Source organism: Hemiscyllium ocellatum, chromosome 7 (assembly GCF_020745735.1).
Source record: "Hemiscyllium ocellatum isolate sHemOce1 chromosome 7, sHemOce1.pat.X.cur, whole genome shotgun sequence".
NCBI lineage: Eukaryota > Metazoa > Chordata > Chondrichthyes > Orectolobiformes > Hemiscylliidae > Hemiscyllium > Hemiscyllium ocellatum.
Genome location: NC_083407.1, coordinates 57595855 through 57614082, shown reverse-complemented (window position 1 = coordinate 57614082; position 18228 = coordinate 57595855).

The following is an 18228-nucleotide window of genomic DNA, read 5'->3' as shown; positions in this document are numbered from 1 at the left end:
ACCCATGGCCCATTTCGGAGCACCAAGTAGGAAGAACTGTAATGTTCAAGACTTTCTCTTTATTTATTTATTTTTCTGCCTTTATATTCTGTGTTTTGGTTTAATTTTCTGTTTTTTAAAAAGGAGCTGGAGAGTGGTGACACTACCCAACACTTCTCCTTGTATTTTGTAACAAAATACATGTGACAAGAAATAAATAAAAACATCTTGTTAACTTCAGACATACCTAAATCTAAAACACCAATAGTTGTTTCATGCTATTCGATTTCAAACATTACATTGAACTCCATCATGTTATGATCACTATCTGATAAATGTCCATGCTCTATTAGGATACTAATTAAATCTCATTCATTACCCATTACTAAATCCAACACTATTTGTCCTTTTGTGGCTTCCAGAACATTTTGCTGTAGGAAATGATCCTGGATAGAAATTCACTATCTTTCTGACAGGTACCTTTCTGCCTCTCTCGATCAATGTTAAAGTTGAAATTCACCATTAATATTATTCTGGCTTTCTACACACTTGCCTAATTCCTGCCTTTATACAAGTTAGCACTTCAGGGTGTCTACATGTGGATCTGTACACACCATTTATTATAGTTTTAGATCTTTTAGTGTTCATCAGTTCCACTCATACAATCTCTGCTGAATGCTTTGCTCCCATTATATCCTCCCTCACCACTGAAGAAGTTTTGTTTCTAATCAATAAGACTACCCCACCTCCTCTGCAATTGTTCTTGTCTGTCCTGTAAACCTTATAAGCTGAATATTCAGTTCACAATCCTGACCACCCTGCAGCCATACACCAGTAATATCTACTATTTCATATTCTATTCAGTTTCTATTTCTTTAAAACAATGAACAAAGCAACTTTAGATCAAGATATTATTCTTTTCAAAATTAGTTAAATTATTTTACACACTACCTTCAAATTAGAAGAAGTTTTTGTCAAATCTGACATATCAAAATATTATTCTGAATTCGATTTCTGAAAGTCATCGTGTTTGAGATTTCCTTAGTTGGGAGACACTGTCAGCAATGTAGCTGTGCCTTTTCCCCTCTAGCAAACAATTAAGCATGTGTTTCCTCATTGGGTCGTCACTTTGACAGCCATGAAAAAAGACTCTGAAGCAACTTGAATTTAGTACTGTCTCCTTTAGATTAGTGTCATCTTCTTTGCGCATAAGCCCAGAACATTTTTATTAATACTTTTGACAGGAGACAAAGTATACTTCCTTATTTTGCTAGAGCGATATGCTCTTTTTGTATATGGAAATAAAACTTTCAGTGAAGCATGACAATCCTGTCAGGAAGAAAAGTACAATAAGAGTATCATGCATTATTTATCCATTACTCACATGTATTCATATGTAACTAATGAATTTTTTTTTGGCAGCTTTCAAAAACGCTCTGGTTTGCTGTAATGTTACAGCTGCAAAAGTAATATTGTCAACTTATTGTGAAGTAAAAAAATGTATTGAACCGTGGAAGCCATATGTTACTTTTCTTGATATAAGAACATCAGAAATTAGAGCATGCATTGTCCATTTGGCCCTTGTGCCAATTCCATCATTCGATAAGACTGAAACTGATCTGATTTACTTCAAATTTACTAACATACCAGTTCCTCATAAACATTAGTTGCTTTGTAGATCGAAAATCCATCAAAGTGTTACATATATTCAATGAAGCAGCCTCCCAGAAATTGTGTGTCTAATGTAATTGTCCTTTGGTCTCTAAATGCAACGGGAGAGGAATTTTACTTGGAAGTGTGCATTGGTCGAGAACAGGTAGGAACGTAAAATGTGTGAAAATATAAAAGCATCAAAAGCTGCCTCAACATAGCTGACATCCGGTTTAAATCAAGCACCTTTGACTATATGTGCAGAGTTACATCAGGAGATACTGTTTTTTTTAAGAAAATGGTCATGGAATGCACGCATCTTTGGCAAATCCTGCTTTTATTTACTGTACATTCCTAATTGCCCTTGAGAAGGTGGCTTCTTGAACCACTGTATTCCATGTGGTACACCTGGACATACTGATATGACTTTTCCATAGGTGAAAACATAAAATAAAGACACTTCCTGTGGGTGGCACGGTGGCTCAGTAGTTAGCACTGCAGTCTCACAGCACCAGGGCCCCAGGTTTGATTTCAGCTGCGGGTGACTGTCTGTGTGGAGTTTGTATATTCTCCCTGTGTTTGCATGGGTTTCCTCTGGGTGCTCGGTTTCCTGTTACAATCCAAAGATGTATCAAACAGATGGATTAGCGATGCTAAATTGCCCATAGTGTCAGGTACATTAGTGAGAGGAAAATGGGTCTGGGTGGGTTACTTTTCAGAGGGTCAATGTGGTCTGGTGGGGCAGAATGGCCTGGTTCCACACCGTAGGGAATCTAATGTAATCGAATTACCAAGATGACCAATTAAGTACCTAAAGAAGGGCTTATGCCCGAAACGTTGATTCTCCTGCTCCTTGGATGCTGCCTGACCTGCTGCGCTTTTCCAGCAACACATTTTCAGCAATTATGTCCATATTAGATTTCAATCCACAAGATCTATCAACAAAATTTATTAATAAATACAATTATTGGTTTATATCAAAGTAAAAGTGTTCAATGCAGAGACAATAATTGGTTAGCATTCATGGTCAGTGATGTAGAAGTATAAATGTTTATCCCTCTAAATGTCCCCAAAACATACATGCAAATATATATGCACACAGTCTTCAAGGAATATCTGTACAAATTTGATTCCTGAAATAAAACAAAACACTATGGCAAATATAACGGTTGCAGAAAATGGATAAGGCATTGTATCATCAGGAGTCTGTTCTTCTAAATTATTGGTATGTGTGCTCAAGTTAACAATCATGCACCTATATCTCTCAAGTCTTGCACTGTCCGGTTCTTCCTCCTTCCCAATATCCACAACCCTGACCACCCTGGCCGACCCATTGTCTCAGCATGCTTCTGCCCCACTGAACTCATCTCTACCTACCTCGACATGTCCTATCCCCCCTAGTCCAGGAACTCCCCACATACGTTTGAGACACCACCCACGCCCTCCACCTCCTCCTAGAATTCCCCGGCCCCCAACACCTCATCTTCACCATGGATATCCAATCCCTCTACACCTCCATCCACAATGACCAGGGCCTCCAAGCCCTCTGTTTCATCCTCTCCAGACGACCCCAACAGTACCCTTCCACCGACACTCTCATTCGTTTGGCCAAACTGGTCCTCACCCTTAACAATTTCTCCTTCGAATCCTCCCACTTCCTCCAGATCAAAGGGATAGCCATGGGCACATGTATGAGCCCCAGTTATGCCTGTCTCTTTGTTGGCTAAGTAGAACAGTTGATCTTCCGTAATTACACCGGCACAACTCCCCACCTCTTCCTCCGCTACCTTGAAGTCTGCATTGGCGCCACCTCATGCTCCCATGAGGAGGTTGAGCAATTCATCAACGTCTCCAACACATTCCACCCTGACCTTAAATTTACCTGGACCATCTCTAACACCTCCCTCCCCTTCCTGGACCTCTCCATCTCCATTAATGACGACCGACTTGACTCTGACATTTTTTACAAACCCACCGACTCCCACAGCTACCTGGATTACACCTCTTCCCACCCTACCTCTTGCAAAAATGCCATCCCGTATTCCCAATTCCTCCGCCTCCGCCGTGTCTGCTCCCAGGAGGACCAGTTCCACCATAGAACACACCAGATGGCCTCCTTCTTTAGAGACTGCAATTTCCCTTCCAACGTGGTTAAAGATGCCCTCCAACGCATCTCGTCCACATCCCGCACCTCCGCCCTCAGACCACACCCCTCCAAACGTAACAAGGACAGAACGCTCTTGGAGCTCACCTTCCACCCTACAAACCTTCGCATAAACCAAATCATCCGCCAACATTTCAGCCACGTCCAAAAGGCCCCTACCACCAGGGATATATTTCCCTCCCCATCCCTTTCCACCTTCCGCAAAGACCGTTCCCTCTGTAACTACCTGGTCAGGTCCATGCCCCCTACAACCCACCCTCTCATCCTGGTACTTTCCCCTGCCACCGCAGGAACTGTAAAACCTGCGCCCACACCTTCTCCCTCACCTCTATCCAAGGCCCTAAAGGAGCCTTCCACATCCATCAAAGTTTTACCTGCACATCCACTAATATCATTTATTGTAACTGTTGCTCCCGATGCGGTCTCCTCCACATTGGGGAGACTGGGTGCCTCCTAGCAGAGCGCTTTAGGGAACATCTCCGGGACACCCGCACCAAGCAACCACACCGCCCCGTGGCCCAACATTTCAACTTCCCCTCCCACTCTGCCGAGGACATGGAGCCATTGGGCCTCCTTCACCGCCGCTCCCTCACCACCAGATGCCTGGAGGAAGAACGTCTCATCTTCCGCCTCGGAACACTTCAACCCCAGGGCATCAATGTGGACTTCAACAGTTTCCTCATTTCCCTTTCCCCCACCTCATCCTCATTTCTAACTTCCAGCTCAGCACTGTCCCCATGACTTGTCTGGACTTGTCCTACCTGCCTGTTTCCTTTTCCACCTATCCACTCCACCCTCTCCTCCCTGACCTATCACCTTCAACCCCTCCCCCACTCACCCATTGTACTCTATGCTACTTTCTCCACACCCCCACCCTCCTCTAGCTTATCTCTCCACGCTTCAGGCTCACTGCCTTTATTCCTGATGAAGGGCTTTTGCCCGAAATGTCGATTTTGCTGCTCCTTGGATGCTGCCTGAACTGCTGTGCTCTTCCAGCACCACTAATCCAGAATCTGGTTTCCAGCATCTGCAATCATTGTTTTTACCTGGAAGAGTGTAATCGCAGATCCATTATCACGGATTTTACTGATAGAGTTTAGATGAGATTTGTCTTTTTCTAATGTTTTATATATTTTTTTTAAATACGAGGTATATGGGAAGAAGTTAAGGTGAAATTATATTAAAGATATCTGTATGTTAGTGTAATGTATTTAAAAAGTAGAGAAAAAAATGAAACCATCTTTTCATTATGATGGCTCATTTTTTTTCTTAAATGAAGGTGTTATGAAGATGTGGGTGTACTATACCTTTCAGAGAGTAAAAAGCGAGCAGTGACAGAACCAAGTGTTCTCAATAAGACACAATGTAACATGTGCTCCAGCTACTGGGGTAGCTAGTTGCCTGGAAGTAACAAAACAGATTTGAATTAGGCCAATCAGTTTAAGTTATACCCCAGAACTACTTAATTTCAATCAAGTCTGAATTGAGTATCTTGACAATCTTAAAAGCCAATGACACAATCAGATGTTTTGGGGTATAAAAGTGGGGAAAATTGAAGAGTTGAGAGGAGAACTATCAACACAGCAACAACTGTAGAGTGCTAGTCAGAACTCTCTGAGAGGTACCTTTCCAGGGAAGGAGTTTGCATAGAGAAAAACCTCAACACTGACCTGGAGAGCCAATCTACCAACATAGATAAAGTGAGATTTGACTGCTGGCTGGTTTTAAAATTAGAAATTTTCTGTAAATCTTAATTGAGAGTTTTATTGGACTAATATTATAGAAGAGAAGGTAAAAGCTAGGTTAGAGGAAGGAATTATAAATAATTGTTAGTTAATTATTCTGTGTAATACTTTAAGAAATAAAGTTGTTAATTTTTACTTTAAATAGTTCTTGGCCACTTGAATTTTTACAGATCATTGCACAGGATAATTCTTTTCGGTGTTGCTGGTTTTAAATTAAGCATGAGGGTTTACCCCGTATCATAACATTATAAGACTAAAAGAAAAGGCCAATGAATTCACAAAAAAAATTAATAAATCTGGGGATTGGGAGTTAGCAACAGGACACAAAAATGAACTGTTAAAAAACCTCTAAAAGTACATAAAAAGTTACAGATGTATGTGGGACCAGTACAAGCAAGTTCAGGGGAATTTATAACAGGTAGTAGAGCAATATCAGATAAGCTAACCTTGCATGTGTTTTCTATGAGGAATACATGAGTGATCTCTCAGAGTTAGAAATCCAAGTGGCTGAGGAGAATGAGGATTAGAAAGACATTAGTATTACAATGAAAGTTGTGCTGGAGGAACTAATGTGGCTGAGTGATCCCCAGAACAGGATAATTCTACAACCCGTGGTGTTTTAGAAATAGTCTAAATATTGGTGATTACTTTCCAAAATTCTGTAGATTCTAGAATGATCTCTCCAGGTTAGAAGCTAATAAACACACTTCTCTGTTTAACAACGGGACAAGCAAGAAAACCTGTCTTCTTTATTTCAGATTTCAGGTTTAACTAGCATTTTCCTAGCTACCATCAGTTTTGAGGAAGAATCACCAGTCCCAAAACATTAACACTGATTTCTCTTCACAAATGCTGCCAGATCTGCTGAGTTTTTCCAGCAAAATCTGTATTTGTTTCTGATTTACAGCATCCACAGTTCTTTTGCTTTTTAAAAGGAAAGGATGGCCTAACTGACTGTCCTTTGGAGGTTCAAAGTATTGAGTAACCTTTTCCAATTCCTTATGACTTTAGGCATTGTAGTGTGTTTAAGGCACAATACAAATACAAATTGTTTTTGTTCCAGTGCAACTATCATGAGTGTTCAATGATCAGTGCTAGGTCTTTTGTTTACAAAGTAAATAAATAATCTGGAAGTGGGGACAGAGAATAATCCTCAGTGTTTGTGGATAATATCAAACCGGAAGAGACTATGAATAAACAAGAACAGACTAATTAAATATCAAAGGAATTTGACAGACTAGAAAGTTGGACTCACGAGTAGCAGATCTCATTTAATGTGGATAAATGCAGAGTCCTGAGATTGGGAAAGGATAATAAAGAGTGACAATGCAAGCTAAATGGTATTATTGTAAAGGACAAGACACAGGAGAGGGATTTGAGTTCCTGGTGGAAATATTGCTGAAGAATATTGTACAGCAGTAAAAATTAGAGCAACTGGCATCTTGTGCTGTCTGGGCAAAGAAAGAGAGCATAACTTTCAAGTAATTGAGATTGTACAGATCACTGATCTGAGCTCACCTGGAATACTGTGTACACTTCCGGTTATCATATTATGAGAAAGAATTGGAAAGAGTGCAGAGGGCAACTAAATTTATAGCTAGCATTAGGTTTATGAAATGAGGTGAAACTGCAGATGCTGGGAACATTTACACTGGGAACAAAAGGCTCAGATATTTAAAATGCTAAAGGGTTTAGACAAGATAAATATCAACATATAATTAGAGACTGTACAACAAAAGAGTCTTAAACGTAAAAAAGAAATGAAAAGACAATGCACGTTTACAGATAAGATAGTTATCAAATAGGATGCACTGTGAAATACAGAGACAATTCATCAAATAATATGATAGGAACCTGAAGAAATGTCTGAGGGGAAGGTTTCAGACTTACAGGCTTGAACATCATATCTACAAGGATTAAGAATATGTAAATAAACCACCTGATGAAGGAGCAATGCTCCAAAAGCTAGTGTGCTTCCAATTAAACCTGTTGGACTATAACCTGGTGTTGTGTGATTTTTAACTAAAAAAACCACAATTGTGTTTTTTTTTACCCCTGTGACTAACATCGTATATTACTAGTCTGTGGTGTGGTAGTGAATGGGTTGGAGTTCTGTTTATTGTGGTGATTCATGGATTTGTCAAATGATAAGGCAAGAGTGTAATATCTTTTTGTCTTTGGGAGCGGAGGCACCAACATGGGAGAGAAATGTAAGTTCTGGAGGAATGATATACAGAGGAACCTCAATTATCCACAGGACACGGGCAGGAGTATTTCATTCAGTTAATTCATTCATTCAGTTAATTTATTGCTAGATCATTGAGGCTGGATAGCATAGATAGCCACGCATTGGGACCTTGCGATCTTGTTCAGATTATCTGAAATTCGGTTAATTGAATGCCGGATAATCGAGGTTCCTCTGCAGATGTCTGTTATTACAGATTGTGAATATCCTCACGATGTAACCGAAGGTGTAAAGTTCTGTGCTAAGTCAAACCTGTGATAATAAATAAAAGATACAATGCCAAAGGAAGCGGTGGATGCATGTATAGTTTAAAAACATTTTAAAAGCATTTAAACAACATTTAAAAAAGCATTTGGACAAGTACTTGCATAGGAAAGATTTAGAGGAATAGGGGCTATTGCCACCGAGTGGAAATATTTCAGATGTTTATAATTATTGAAAATGGAGTTAGGGTCTGAACACTAGGAGGATGACACTTTAATCTGAAACGACCTAGACTGAGGTTCGAACAGCTGGGACAAGGGGTTTGGAATCGGGCACTTGTTGGCCCATTTCAAAATACCTCGCCATGAAATCTAAGCTGACTCCTGCTGTATTACAGTTGACATTGTGAATTTCTGTTGTATGTTCTTTTGGATGCAGTGTTAAACAGAAATTCCAGCATTCTTCAGGTGTACTTCAAAAGTCCCACATCACTCTTTGAAGAGCTGGAGAGTTCTCATAACATGTAGGTCAATACTTACCTCAAACCAATGGTATGAAATAGAAATTATCTGATCACTTCTTGAGGATCAAGGGGATCAAAGATTATAGGGAGAAAATGGGAGAATGGGGTTGAGAAGCCTATCTGTGATTACTGAATGGCAGAGGCGACTTGATGGGCTGAATGGCTAAATTTCTGTTCCTATGTCTTATGGCTTTACTGTCTTATGGTCATCTCATTGATGCTTGGAAAAACATGCCACACACAAATTGTGGCTGCAGTGTTCATAGTACAGCAGTGATTATACTTTATATGAAAGCTGAGAAGTCCTTTGGAATATTCAGTAGTCGTGAAATAAATTACATAAATGCAAGCCATTTTTATACAACGTCTGGTAACATGGGAAATGGGGTATACAGTTGTTCAGCTGTTTGGTGGGGCAAGAGATCCTGTATGTTGCAGAACTACTGGGGAGTCCATGTGTGGAGCATTGTGGGGAGATATTGAACTCTCAGTACTGTGGCAGTTTGGAGTTAATGGAATGGAGGACGTTGATGTACTTTGAAAGGCACCATTGAGACTTGAGGTGAGCGGGCAAGAGTGCCTACCGAAATGCAATGACCAAGTGTCCTGGGAAGACCTGAGATTTGTGAGAATTGTGGCAAGCTAAAGTGGTCTGTTTGTATTGGAGTCACGGTCCTTTAGATCTGAGAGACAGTCTGGTACATGAGAAGCAGGTTGGGAGTTTATTTCACTGAGGCATCAAAGGGATTTCCCAGCTTCTGATAATATAAAATGGTTTAGTAGATCCCAGAACTAGAGTTCTAGAAGCTTGAGGAAGGGATATCCCTATCCAGGGGTATATTAAAAGAGATGCTCAGCAGGCTTTGGGGGATATGGGAACTCCAGCAAATGATTCTGGTATCCAGTCAAACTTGGAAAGAGGCCATGGGTGGAATCTTACTGGAATCTGAGCTATGTTGGCTGTGGTGAGACTTGTGGCAGAATCCAATAAGAAGACCAACAATGCCTATCTCGACACTGGGAGCAACTCCGATCGTCTTCTGTTTTTACCGAGAGATGTGATGAGTTTCTTGCTAGTCATCGGCAAGTTGCCGTTTATGTAAGATTATAGCTTGTTAGACAGTTAGTAGCACAACAAATGGTCTCATTAATATTGAGCTTCATATCTTATTGAACACACCAAACAAACTAGGCATTGAGAAACAAAAGCAGAAATTGCTGGAGAAGCTTAGCAGGTCTGGCAGCATCTATGGAGAGAAATCCGAATTAATGTTTTGGGTCCAGTGACCCTTCCTCAGTATTGGACCCAAAACATTAACTCTGATATATCTCCACAGGTGCTGCCAGACCTGCTGAGCTTCTCCAACAATTTCTGCTTTTATTTCTGACTTCCAGTATCTGCAGCTCTTTCAGTTTTTATTTAGACATTGAGAAATCTTAAGACGGAAATCAGAAAGTACATGGCATTTCAGCTCACTGCTGGCTGTGACCAGACTCCATAGTGCCAAGGACCCAACAGCACCTCAGGGCACCAACTGTGCACACCCCTCATTCCAGGCATGAGCACCCAACATTTTCCAACACCTCATGATCATCATGGTGCCTCTCCGATCTGCAGCGCACACTAGCAACTAGCATTAAAAAGGCTGCAGCACTTTGTGTGCAAGGACAGGCATCTCTGGGCTGCTCAATTGCTCTCTTAATGCCCACTCACTTAGCATCTAACAAAATGCTGGCAGCATCTATTGTTTGGTTTCTTCTTAGCATGTTGATGTTTAAGCCAGAGTCAAAGACAATTAGTATTGTTGTATTGATGAGTTTTATTTTAGCAGATACACAGACAGACCACTTGTCACGCTTGTCAGTAAGCTTCTGTCCAGTTGGGGGACATCCCAATGTGCTGCAGACCAAGACATCAATCTAACATCAACAGATTGTGGCCTGATTGGGAAATATACTAACACATTCATTCAACCTAATCACCATGTCACAAAGTGAGTGAAGGCTAGCCCTTCATCCAGTCAATGGGTCCACTACTGGTCAGAATGTCCTGGATCAGTTAGTCAGGGACAGAGTCTGCACACAGCCCTGTGGCATAGACAGCATCACTCATCTGCTCAGCATGCTCACTGACAGGCAATCTGTCTGACTGCAGTCCAAGGATTCAATGACTGTCCATCCTGCTGGGCCAAGACCAGCAGCCAGGGGAATTGTGTATCATCAGTTGGGGAACTGCAAAGCACTGGTTGGGGTCTGGTCAGCCGTGTTTAGGGGCAACTTGTTGAAGTCAGACTGAGGTCAGGGATAAATATAGTTCTGAGGGTCTGTCCATTGATTTTTAAAGAGGGTAGAAGGGAGTCCTGTAAGGATAGAGGATGATCACTGAAAAAAGAGGTGGGGTAATCAGTGTGGTGGGACAAAGTAGAGGTATTATGAAAGGGAATCAAGGACAAGGGCAGGGAGGAAGTGAAATTGAATGGGGAGTAGGTGCAACAGCATCAAAGGTCATGGAAGGGCACATGGTTTCGATAGGGTGAGTATAGAGGAGCACTGTGGGCATCATTAACTTTCAACATCAGGGTACATAGAATTGGGACGACTGTTGGAAGGGAGTTTCAATGTGGTGGGTGTCCAAATTGGAAAGATAGGTGCAAATAGGGCAATATAAGGAAAAAGAGAATGTAGAAGCTCAGGAGAGAGTGGGGGCAAATCTAGTCACCACTTGTGGCCCCGTGCTGATTGTGTTCACCACAAATTGTGTTCCCTGTTATCACTTGTGTTCTCTACATACACAATGAAAAGCAGCTTGAACAACACCCAGACTGGGTTGAGTTCAGTGTCACGTTGATGGGCAAAAGCACAGGATACAAGTCTGCTCGACATTAAAACATTGAAGGGGTAAATGCATGAAGCATGTGTATGCAAACTCCAGCTAACACATTTCCTCACCCATTTGAAAAGATTGTAGAATAGATATGCTCATATGTCAAATGTTGGTTATTGGTGCTAGCCAAACTAACATTGTTATCTCAGTGATACAGAAGGTAGCAACTGTGCAAGTTCAAGAGAACGCTCATTAGAAGAGATTACAGGTGACAGGGATTGATAAGGCCATTTATCGAAAATAAAGATGAGAATTGTAAAATCAGGACTTCACTTGTCCGGGTATCAATGCAGGTCAGTGAACACAGGAATAGTAGTGGGGGTTGGGGGATGGGGGTGGTGCGGGGGTAGGGGTGGGATTTAAGATGGAGATGGCAGAGTTTTAGATGACATCAAATTTACAGAGGTTAGAATGTAGAAGACCAGACAGAGTGTGGGAATAGGCTTTGATCAGCAGATGAGACTAATGTCAAGTTGGTAATATTAGGAAGTTGGAAATTGATGGTCTTCATGAAAGCAAGAACAATAATTAAGTAAAATAAGAATAATTGCATGAAGTGGATAATTGTATTTGCCAGTGGTTCATCCTAAGATGGTTGTGGTAAGTAGACATGGGGCCCACAAACAGTAAAGTAAGCAGTGAAAACTAATCATGACAGTGAGTTGGTGGCGGTATATGAGCAATTAAAAAGGAAAAGGTGATCACAGTGAAGCAGGTATGAAATGTCCTTTTTTCTGAATAGATATTTATCAATCTGTCTGAGTTCAGAACTGAAGATACAACTACAAAAAAGTCAAAGTTGTATAACCAAAACAAAAGATGACAAACCTTTTCTGATATACAGTGACTAAACCACCTTTCTCTCTTTATCACATTAAAAAATACAGACAGGAGATCGGCTGTGAGGAATGTTGAATCAGTCATGATGCTATGGAATGACATAACAGGCTGGAGAGGCTGAATGACCTATTCCTGGTACTGTCAATCTGATTACATTTTTAGAAAGGTCAGTTTTAAATGGTCCTAAAGGACAATTCTAAATCATTCAAAGAAGAAAAGAGGGCAATAATAACACTTAAAATATTCTTTTTTTTATGATAAAGAGGTCTTACCTGTATCCAAATGTTTGTCAGTCCAGCCAATTTTGCTCCAAATTGATGCAAAAAAATGTTTAAAAGGCACATGATATCAAGATTCTGTTTTGCCATATGCCCTACCTACAGTCAAAAGTGTTGCTATTACTTGCTTGCAGTATTCATCGTGGCAACAAAATTCAGCCTTTAAAAAAATCAGTGAGGCTAACAAAAACACAAAAAAACACAAAATTAATGTATAGATTCTTACAGTGGCACTTTAGAGAGTGTAAAGCTGCAAATGAAAGATGGGAAGCAAATAATGTAGCCATGGATTGGGAGTTAATCAAAGGATGAATTAATGTGTACTTTATAGATCAGATAGCTGACAAAGAACAATAGGAAATCTTACTGCAGTTGTAAAGGGTCTTGGTGAGACACCACCTATTGTATTGCGTGTATTCTTGGTCTCCTTACCTAGGAAAGAATACTCCTGCCATATAGAGAGTGTGATGGATGTTCACTAAACTTTAACTGTTGATTTCAGAACTATCCTATGGTAAGAGATTAGTTCAACTGGGCTGAGTATTCACTAGAGTTTAGAACAATGAGAGGGGATCCGATTGAACTGTCTAAATTTCAAACAAGTCTGTACAGACTAGATTCAGGGAGGTATTCATTCCGTGGTTGGGGAGTCTAGAACCAGTGATCACAGTCGTCGGGTAGACTATTTAGGACTGAGATAAGGAAAGATGTATTCAATCAGAGTAGTGAACCTGACAAATTCTCTACCACAAAACATTGTGGAGGCCAAGTCACTGAATATATTCAAGAAAAAGATAGAAAATATTTAGATTTCAAAGTCATCATGGGCATTGGGAGAAAGCAGGAATTTGACCTTGAAACAGATGATCAGTCACAGTCATATTGAATGGCAGAGCAGGTTAGAAGAGCCTAACTCCTGTTCCTGGCTTCCACGCTTTTATTTGCCCAGCTGATTATGTTATAAATTCATGCACCAGTACATCCATCTAATGGAATTATAAATTATAATTAGATAACACACCTTTGTAACATAGTAATCAATCACTCGAGACACTGCATCCCCTGTAGGGATTCTATAATTGTGTATGTTATGCAATAGAAGCAGGCAGAATAGACACATAGAAAAGTTGTTTGCAAAGAAAGCCAACTGGTTAGGTTTTGAACTGGGAGGTTTTATCAAGGCTTCGACAGGGCAGGACCAGGCTGAGATGAGCTAAGCCAGTCTTCATTGGAGTTACTTCAGGCACAATAGCTACTTTTGAGAATGAGAAATAGGAAGGAGAAACTGCTTAATAACGCAGAGCTGTTTCAGAGCAACACAGATAGCACAGAAAAGCAGGAAGTACATTTCAGAATGGATGGTTAGTGAAGTGATGAGAAAATGCAATGAAATAACACAATCTTCAGTGGTACAGGAGACTTTGTAAAAACTGAGAGCTAAATATACATATCAAGTTTGCTGTAATGCGATCCACTCAGGAGAGATAAACGGAACAATGTTAGGAGGGGTCAGGTAAGTGGAGTGTTGGCAATAATGAGAGTCACACAGAATCAACAATCGAACATATTAGAGTGGACAGGTCAGTAGGACCACATCAGATTGTCCAACCAATGCAAATACAGCTGAAGTTTAGCCAGACAGAAGAAGTAGGAAGAGAGGGAATGATGAGTCAGGCTGGCATATTTTCATGGAATAATATTCATTAGGTTTGTTTATCTAGGATAATAATGTAATAAATTGTGTTAACTCACTGGTTGTACAATCTCCTCTGAATCAGAATATTGTGAGGCCAAGCTCCACTTTATAGACAGAAGCACATAATCTGACATGTTGTTGCAATACTGAGGAATACTGTGCTATCAGAGGTCTCTAATTTGAACAATATCAGGGACTTTTGGACCAATATGCATCCCTCAATAGCACTTCCTAAAATGGACATCATTGATCCATGATATAGTTACAGTGGATGGGAGGCCATTTGATTTGTCAAGTCCATGCTGGTTCTCTGCAGATGCAATCCACCTCGTGTCCACCATTTTTTCATTGCCCTACATATTTTTTTCATATTTCCCTTTTTAATACCATGATTGACTCTGCCTTTGCCAAATCTGAGGCAGTGCATTCCAGATCCCAACCAATCACTGTTTAATTTTCTTTTCATATAGCATTTCTTAGTTTGCCAACAATCTTTAAGTTGTGCACACTGAGGAGTTCGCAACACATTGTTCATTTGCTTAACTGTTTTCAGGAGTTTGTTGTGTATGAATAACTGCAGCATTTCCATGGTTTACAAAAGTAACAAGTAATAATTTGGCAATGAAACTATTTGAGATGGCCTGACACTATGAAAGATAGTGAATAAATATAAACTTGTTTTTATTTCATACAGAAGATTTCTGAGCTACATTTTCTAATAGAGGACTGAGAGTTGCACCTTACAGGTGTGGTGCCACCAAATATCATTAAACCTCCAAGGTTTTTATTCAAGAAGGTGAAAGATTTCAGATGGCCAGGTATTGACATGTGGATTAACATAAAAATAGTTATTGGCTGATAAAGCATTACTGAAATATAATAATGCAGCAAAGACAATTCAACAGTTCGATATATGCACAATATTTAATACGCTACGCATGCATTATTTTGCCCTTTTAATCATTGCCACAGAAAGCTGATACTTTCAAAAGATGGTCAGCTATCATTCAAATATGTCACTGTACCATCGGTCCATATTATCAAATCAAATTTGTAATTTAACATTAACTTGAATTACTTTCCATTTCCTAATATTAAATGCAGTGTGTCATTCATCTATGCAGTTGCTAAGTCTCTGTACATCTTTTTGAATGATTATCTGTTACATCTTCAAAGAATTCTAATAAATTTGTTAGGCACCATCTGCCTTTCATAAACCAGGTTAGCCTTAAATTATTGCCTTTGCTCTCATTAAATGCACTTGAATTGCCTCCTTATAATAGACTCCAATATTTTTACTACTATAGATGTCAAGCTAACAGACCTATAATTCGCAGGATCATGCCTCTGACCTTTTTTTAAAAGATGAAATCACATTATGCCAATTAATCAAGATTGTGTATGTGGTTTCCCTATTTATGTGGGTTGAAGTCAGATCCTGATGCAGGAAACAAATCAGAATATTTAATTATTTAATATGAATGGTTCATAAATTTGCCATGTATTGATATGGTAATGTATTTGGAGACCTTAATAATGCTATGCTGCACTTCACATTTACTCAAGGCAGAATGTATCTCTTGTAATTTAAAAAGAAATGTTCATATTAGATGCTTTGAAGTCTTTCTGTGCTACCCATATGCCTAGCTATTCTTTTCAATATGTCTGCCATAGCTTTGCTACATGATAGTATGGTTGAATTTCTTCTGAACCAAGTTTTAAAAAAATCTAGATCACTAACTTGGCTTTTATCTAATAATTTTGCTTTGAAAAAGATAAGGTTTAGATAATGAGTGTCAATATTTAGCAAGTTATTGCAGTTAACTTGTTAAATATTAACACTCATTATTGAATCTCATCTGCTCAAAACAATGATAAAATTAGCACAGCTTTAATGTAACCTTGTCTAAATGATTAAATTGGAATATAAGCTTGCAGATTAGTGTCGGTCAATGTATTGTCAATGTTAATTGAGAGAAACTGCAAGAAAACTGCAGGTATGGCTTAACATATGGTTCCCAATCAATGACTGCCACATTCCATATGGCTAGCTGCAGGAGATTTATTCTATGTGCTGAAATACATAATACAGACAGTAGACTCATTAAAGATATTAATTCCAGCATTAGTGGTAGGTTGAGAAAGTGCACAATATTGCTGAAATTGCACATCAGACATGGAGTGCATTCCTTCCACCTAAATAATTTGGCCTTTGGGAGTTGAGGCAAGATCTGAAATAGTGGCCAGTCCCAAGTGGCATCTCTTCATAACAACAGCAAAGGTGTTTTTTTATTTGTCAGCTATTAGTGACAGAACATTATTATGCAGACACTACATAATAGGTTTAAAAAAAAAGAACTAGGAATGTTGGAAATCGGAAACAACAACAGAAATTGCTGAAAAAGCTCACTTGGTGTGGCAACATCTGCGGAGAGAAATCAACGTTAACGCTTTGCCTTCAGTGACCCTTCCTCTGAACTGATGGTAGTCTACTTTTGTTACTACATAATGGCTATTGTTATCAGTGCTACCTTGGTATCAGATTTAGCAGAGGAGGATAAACATGAGTAGGCCAGAGCTGCCTGATTTGGGAGTTAGCATTAAAGGTGTGATGTCTGAACCAGCTACTATGCTGCCAACTGGTGGTACATTAGTCATGGTTAGCTAGGACTAGGAGAGGTGTCTTCATAGATTATGTTAAGCAGGGAGACAATGTTGATGCTGAGCAACTTCCCAGATGAAGACTTCCAATCAAAATAAATAATATTGCCAGTTCATTGGTCACTTATGCATCACTGGATAATGCTATATTCTCTTTAATGTTTTGCTATAATTCTGTGGCTAGCTATTGAGAATGAAGTGAATACTAGAATCATGAATTCTGATGCACAGCTGCAAGATAAAACATCTTATTCTGACACATTGCTGATTCTTCACAAGTGTAAGGACATCGCTGACGTTATTCATGTAAAAGTTCAGAGCATGGAAATATTTTTACAACCTCATAAAACACAATTCTAGTGTCTCCATATTAACCTGGTCTCTAATCTCAGCAATGATATCTGCCAGCCAACATCTATTCCTGAAAACTGTAGTATTAATGTTAAGACTATCTTATGTCAATTAGATATGCCATGTTTATGTGAAGGATGTATACACAGCCCTTGGGATACCATAGTGACGCTTGTCTGCACTGATCCATTTTGTAATTATCCACTGAGGGGCCTGGAGTGCAGGTATGATGACTTCATTATTTCTGAGGACAGTAGCATCAGTTTGTGCAACACTTTAGATGTCTACTAAGTTGGAAATTTGGCAGGAAGAAGAAATGAGCTGAATATTCCTTAAAGAGAGAGAATCTGAAGAAAGCTGTAGCACAGAAGGAATTGAATGTTCTGGGGTTCTAGAAGCTAGCATCCTAGTTCAGTGGGTAATAGGGAATGCAAATGTAATGTTGACCTTTATTTCTAAGGGAATGGAGTATCAAAGTAAAGAGGCTTTGCAAGGTACTAGTTAACCCACAGCTGGAGTATTGTGAATAATTTTAATTTATTTAACTAGGGAAAGAAATACTGGCATTGGAGGAAATTCAAAGATCTTCTGAAGGTAAATTGAATAGGTTTTGCCTACATTCACTGGAGGTTTGAAGAATGTGAGATACTTGATAGAAGTATGTAAGATTTTGAGGGTGCTTGACAAGGTTTGAATCTGAGGGGTTGTTTGTCCCTGTGGAAGACCCTACACCTGTGCCTGCATTTGTTAAGTACAGATAAATCCAACTTTGTAGAAAAGGAGGAAGTTAATATAGAACTAAACTTAGTGCAGGATATGGATGTCACTACAAGGAAATAACTCAATAACGCATTTTGAAAGACCGATGTTAATCAGGTGCTCAGCCAAGATAGATGTAATTATGTTTGCGTTGTTCCTTTCAGGAAACTAGCTGTGCAGTTTCCCAGTAACATACAGAACATTCAGCACCATAGCTCACAATCACAGTAATCATGAAATTCCCTTTTT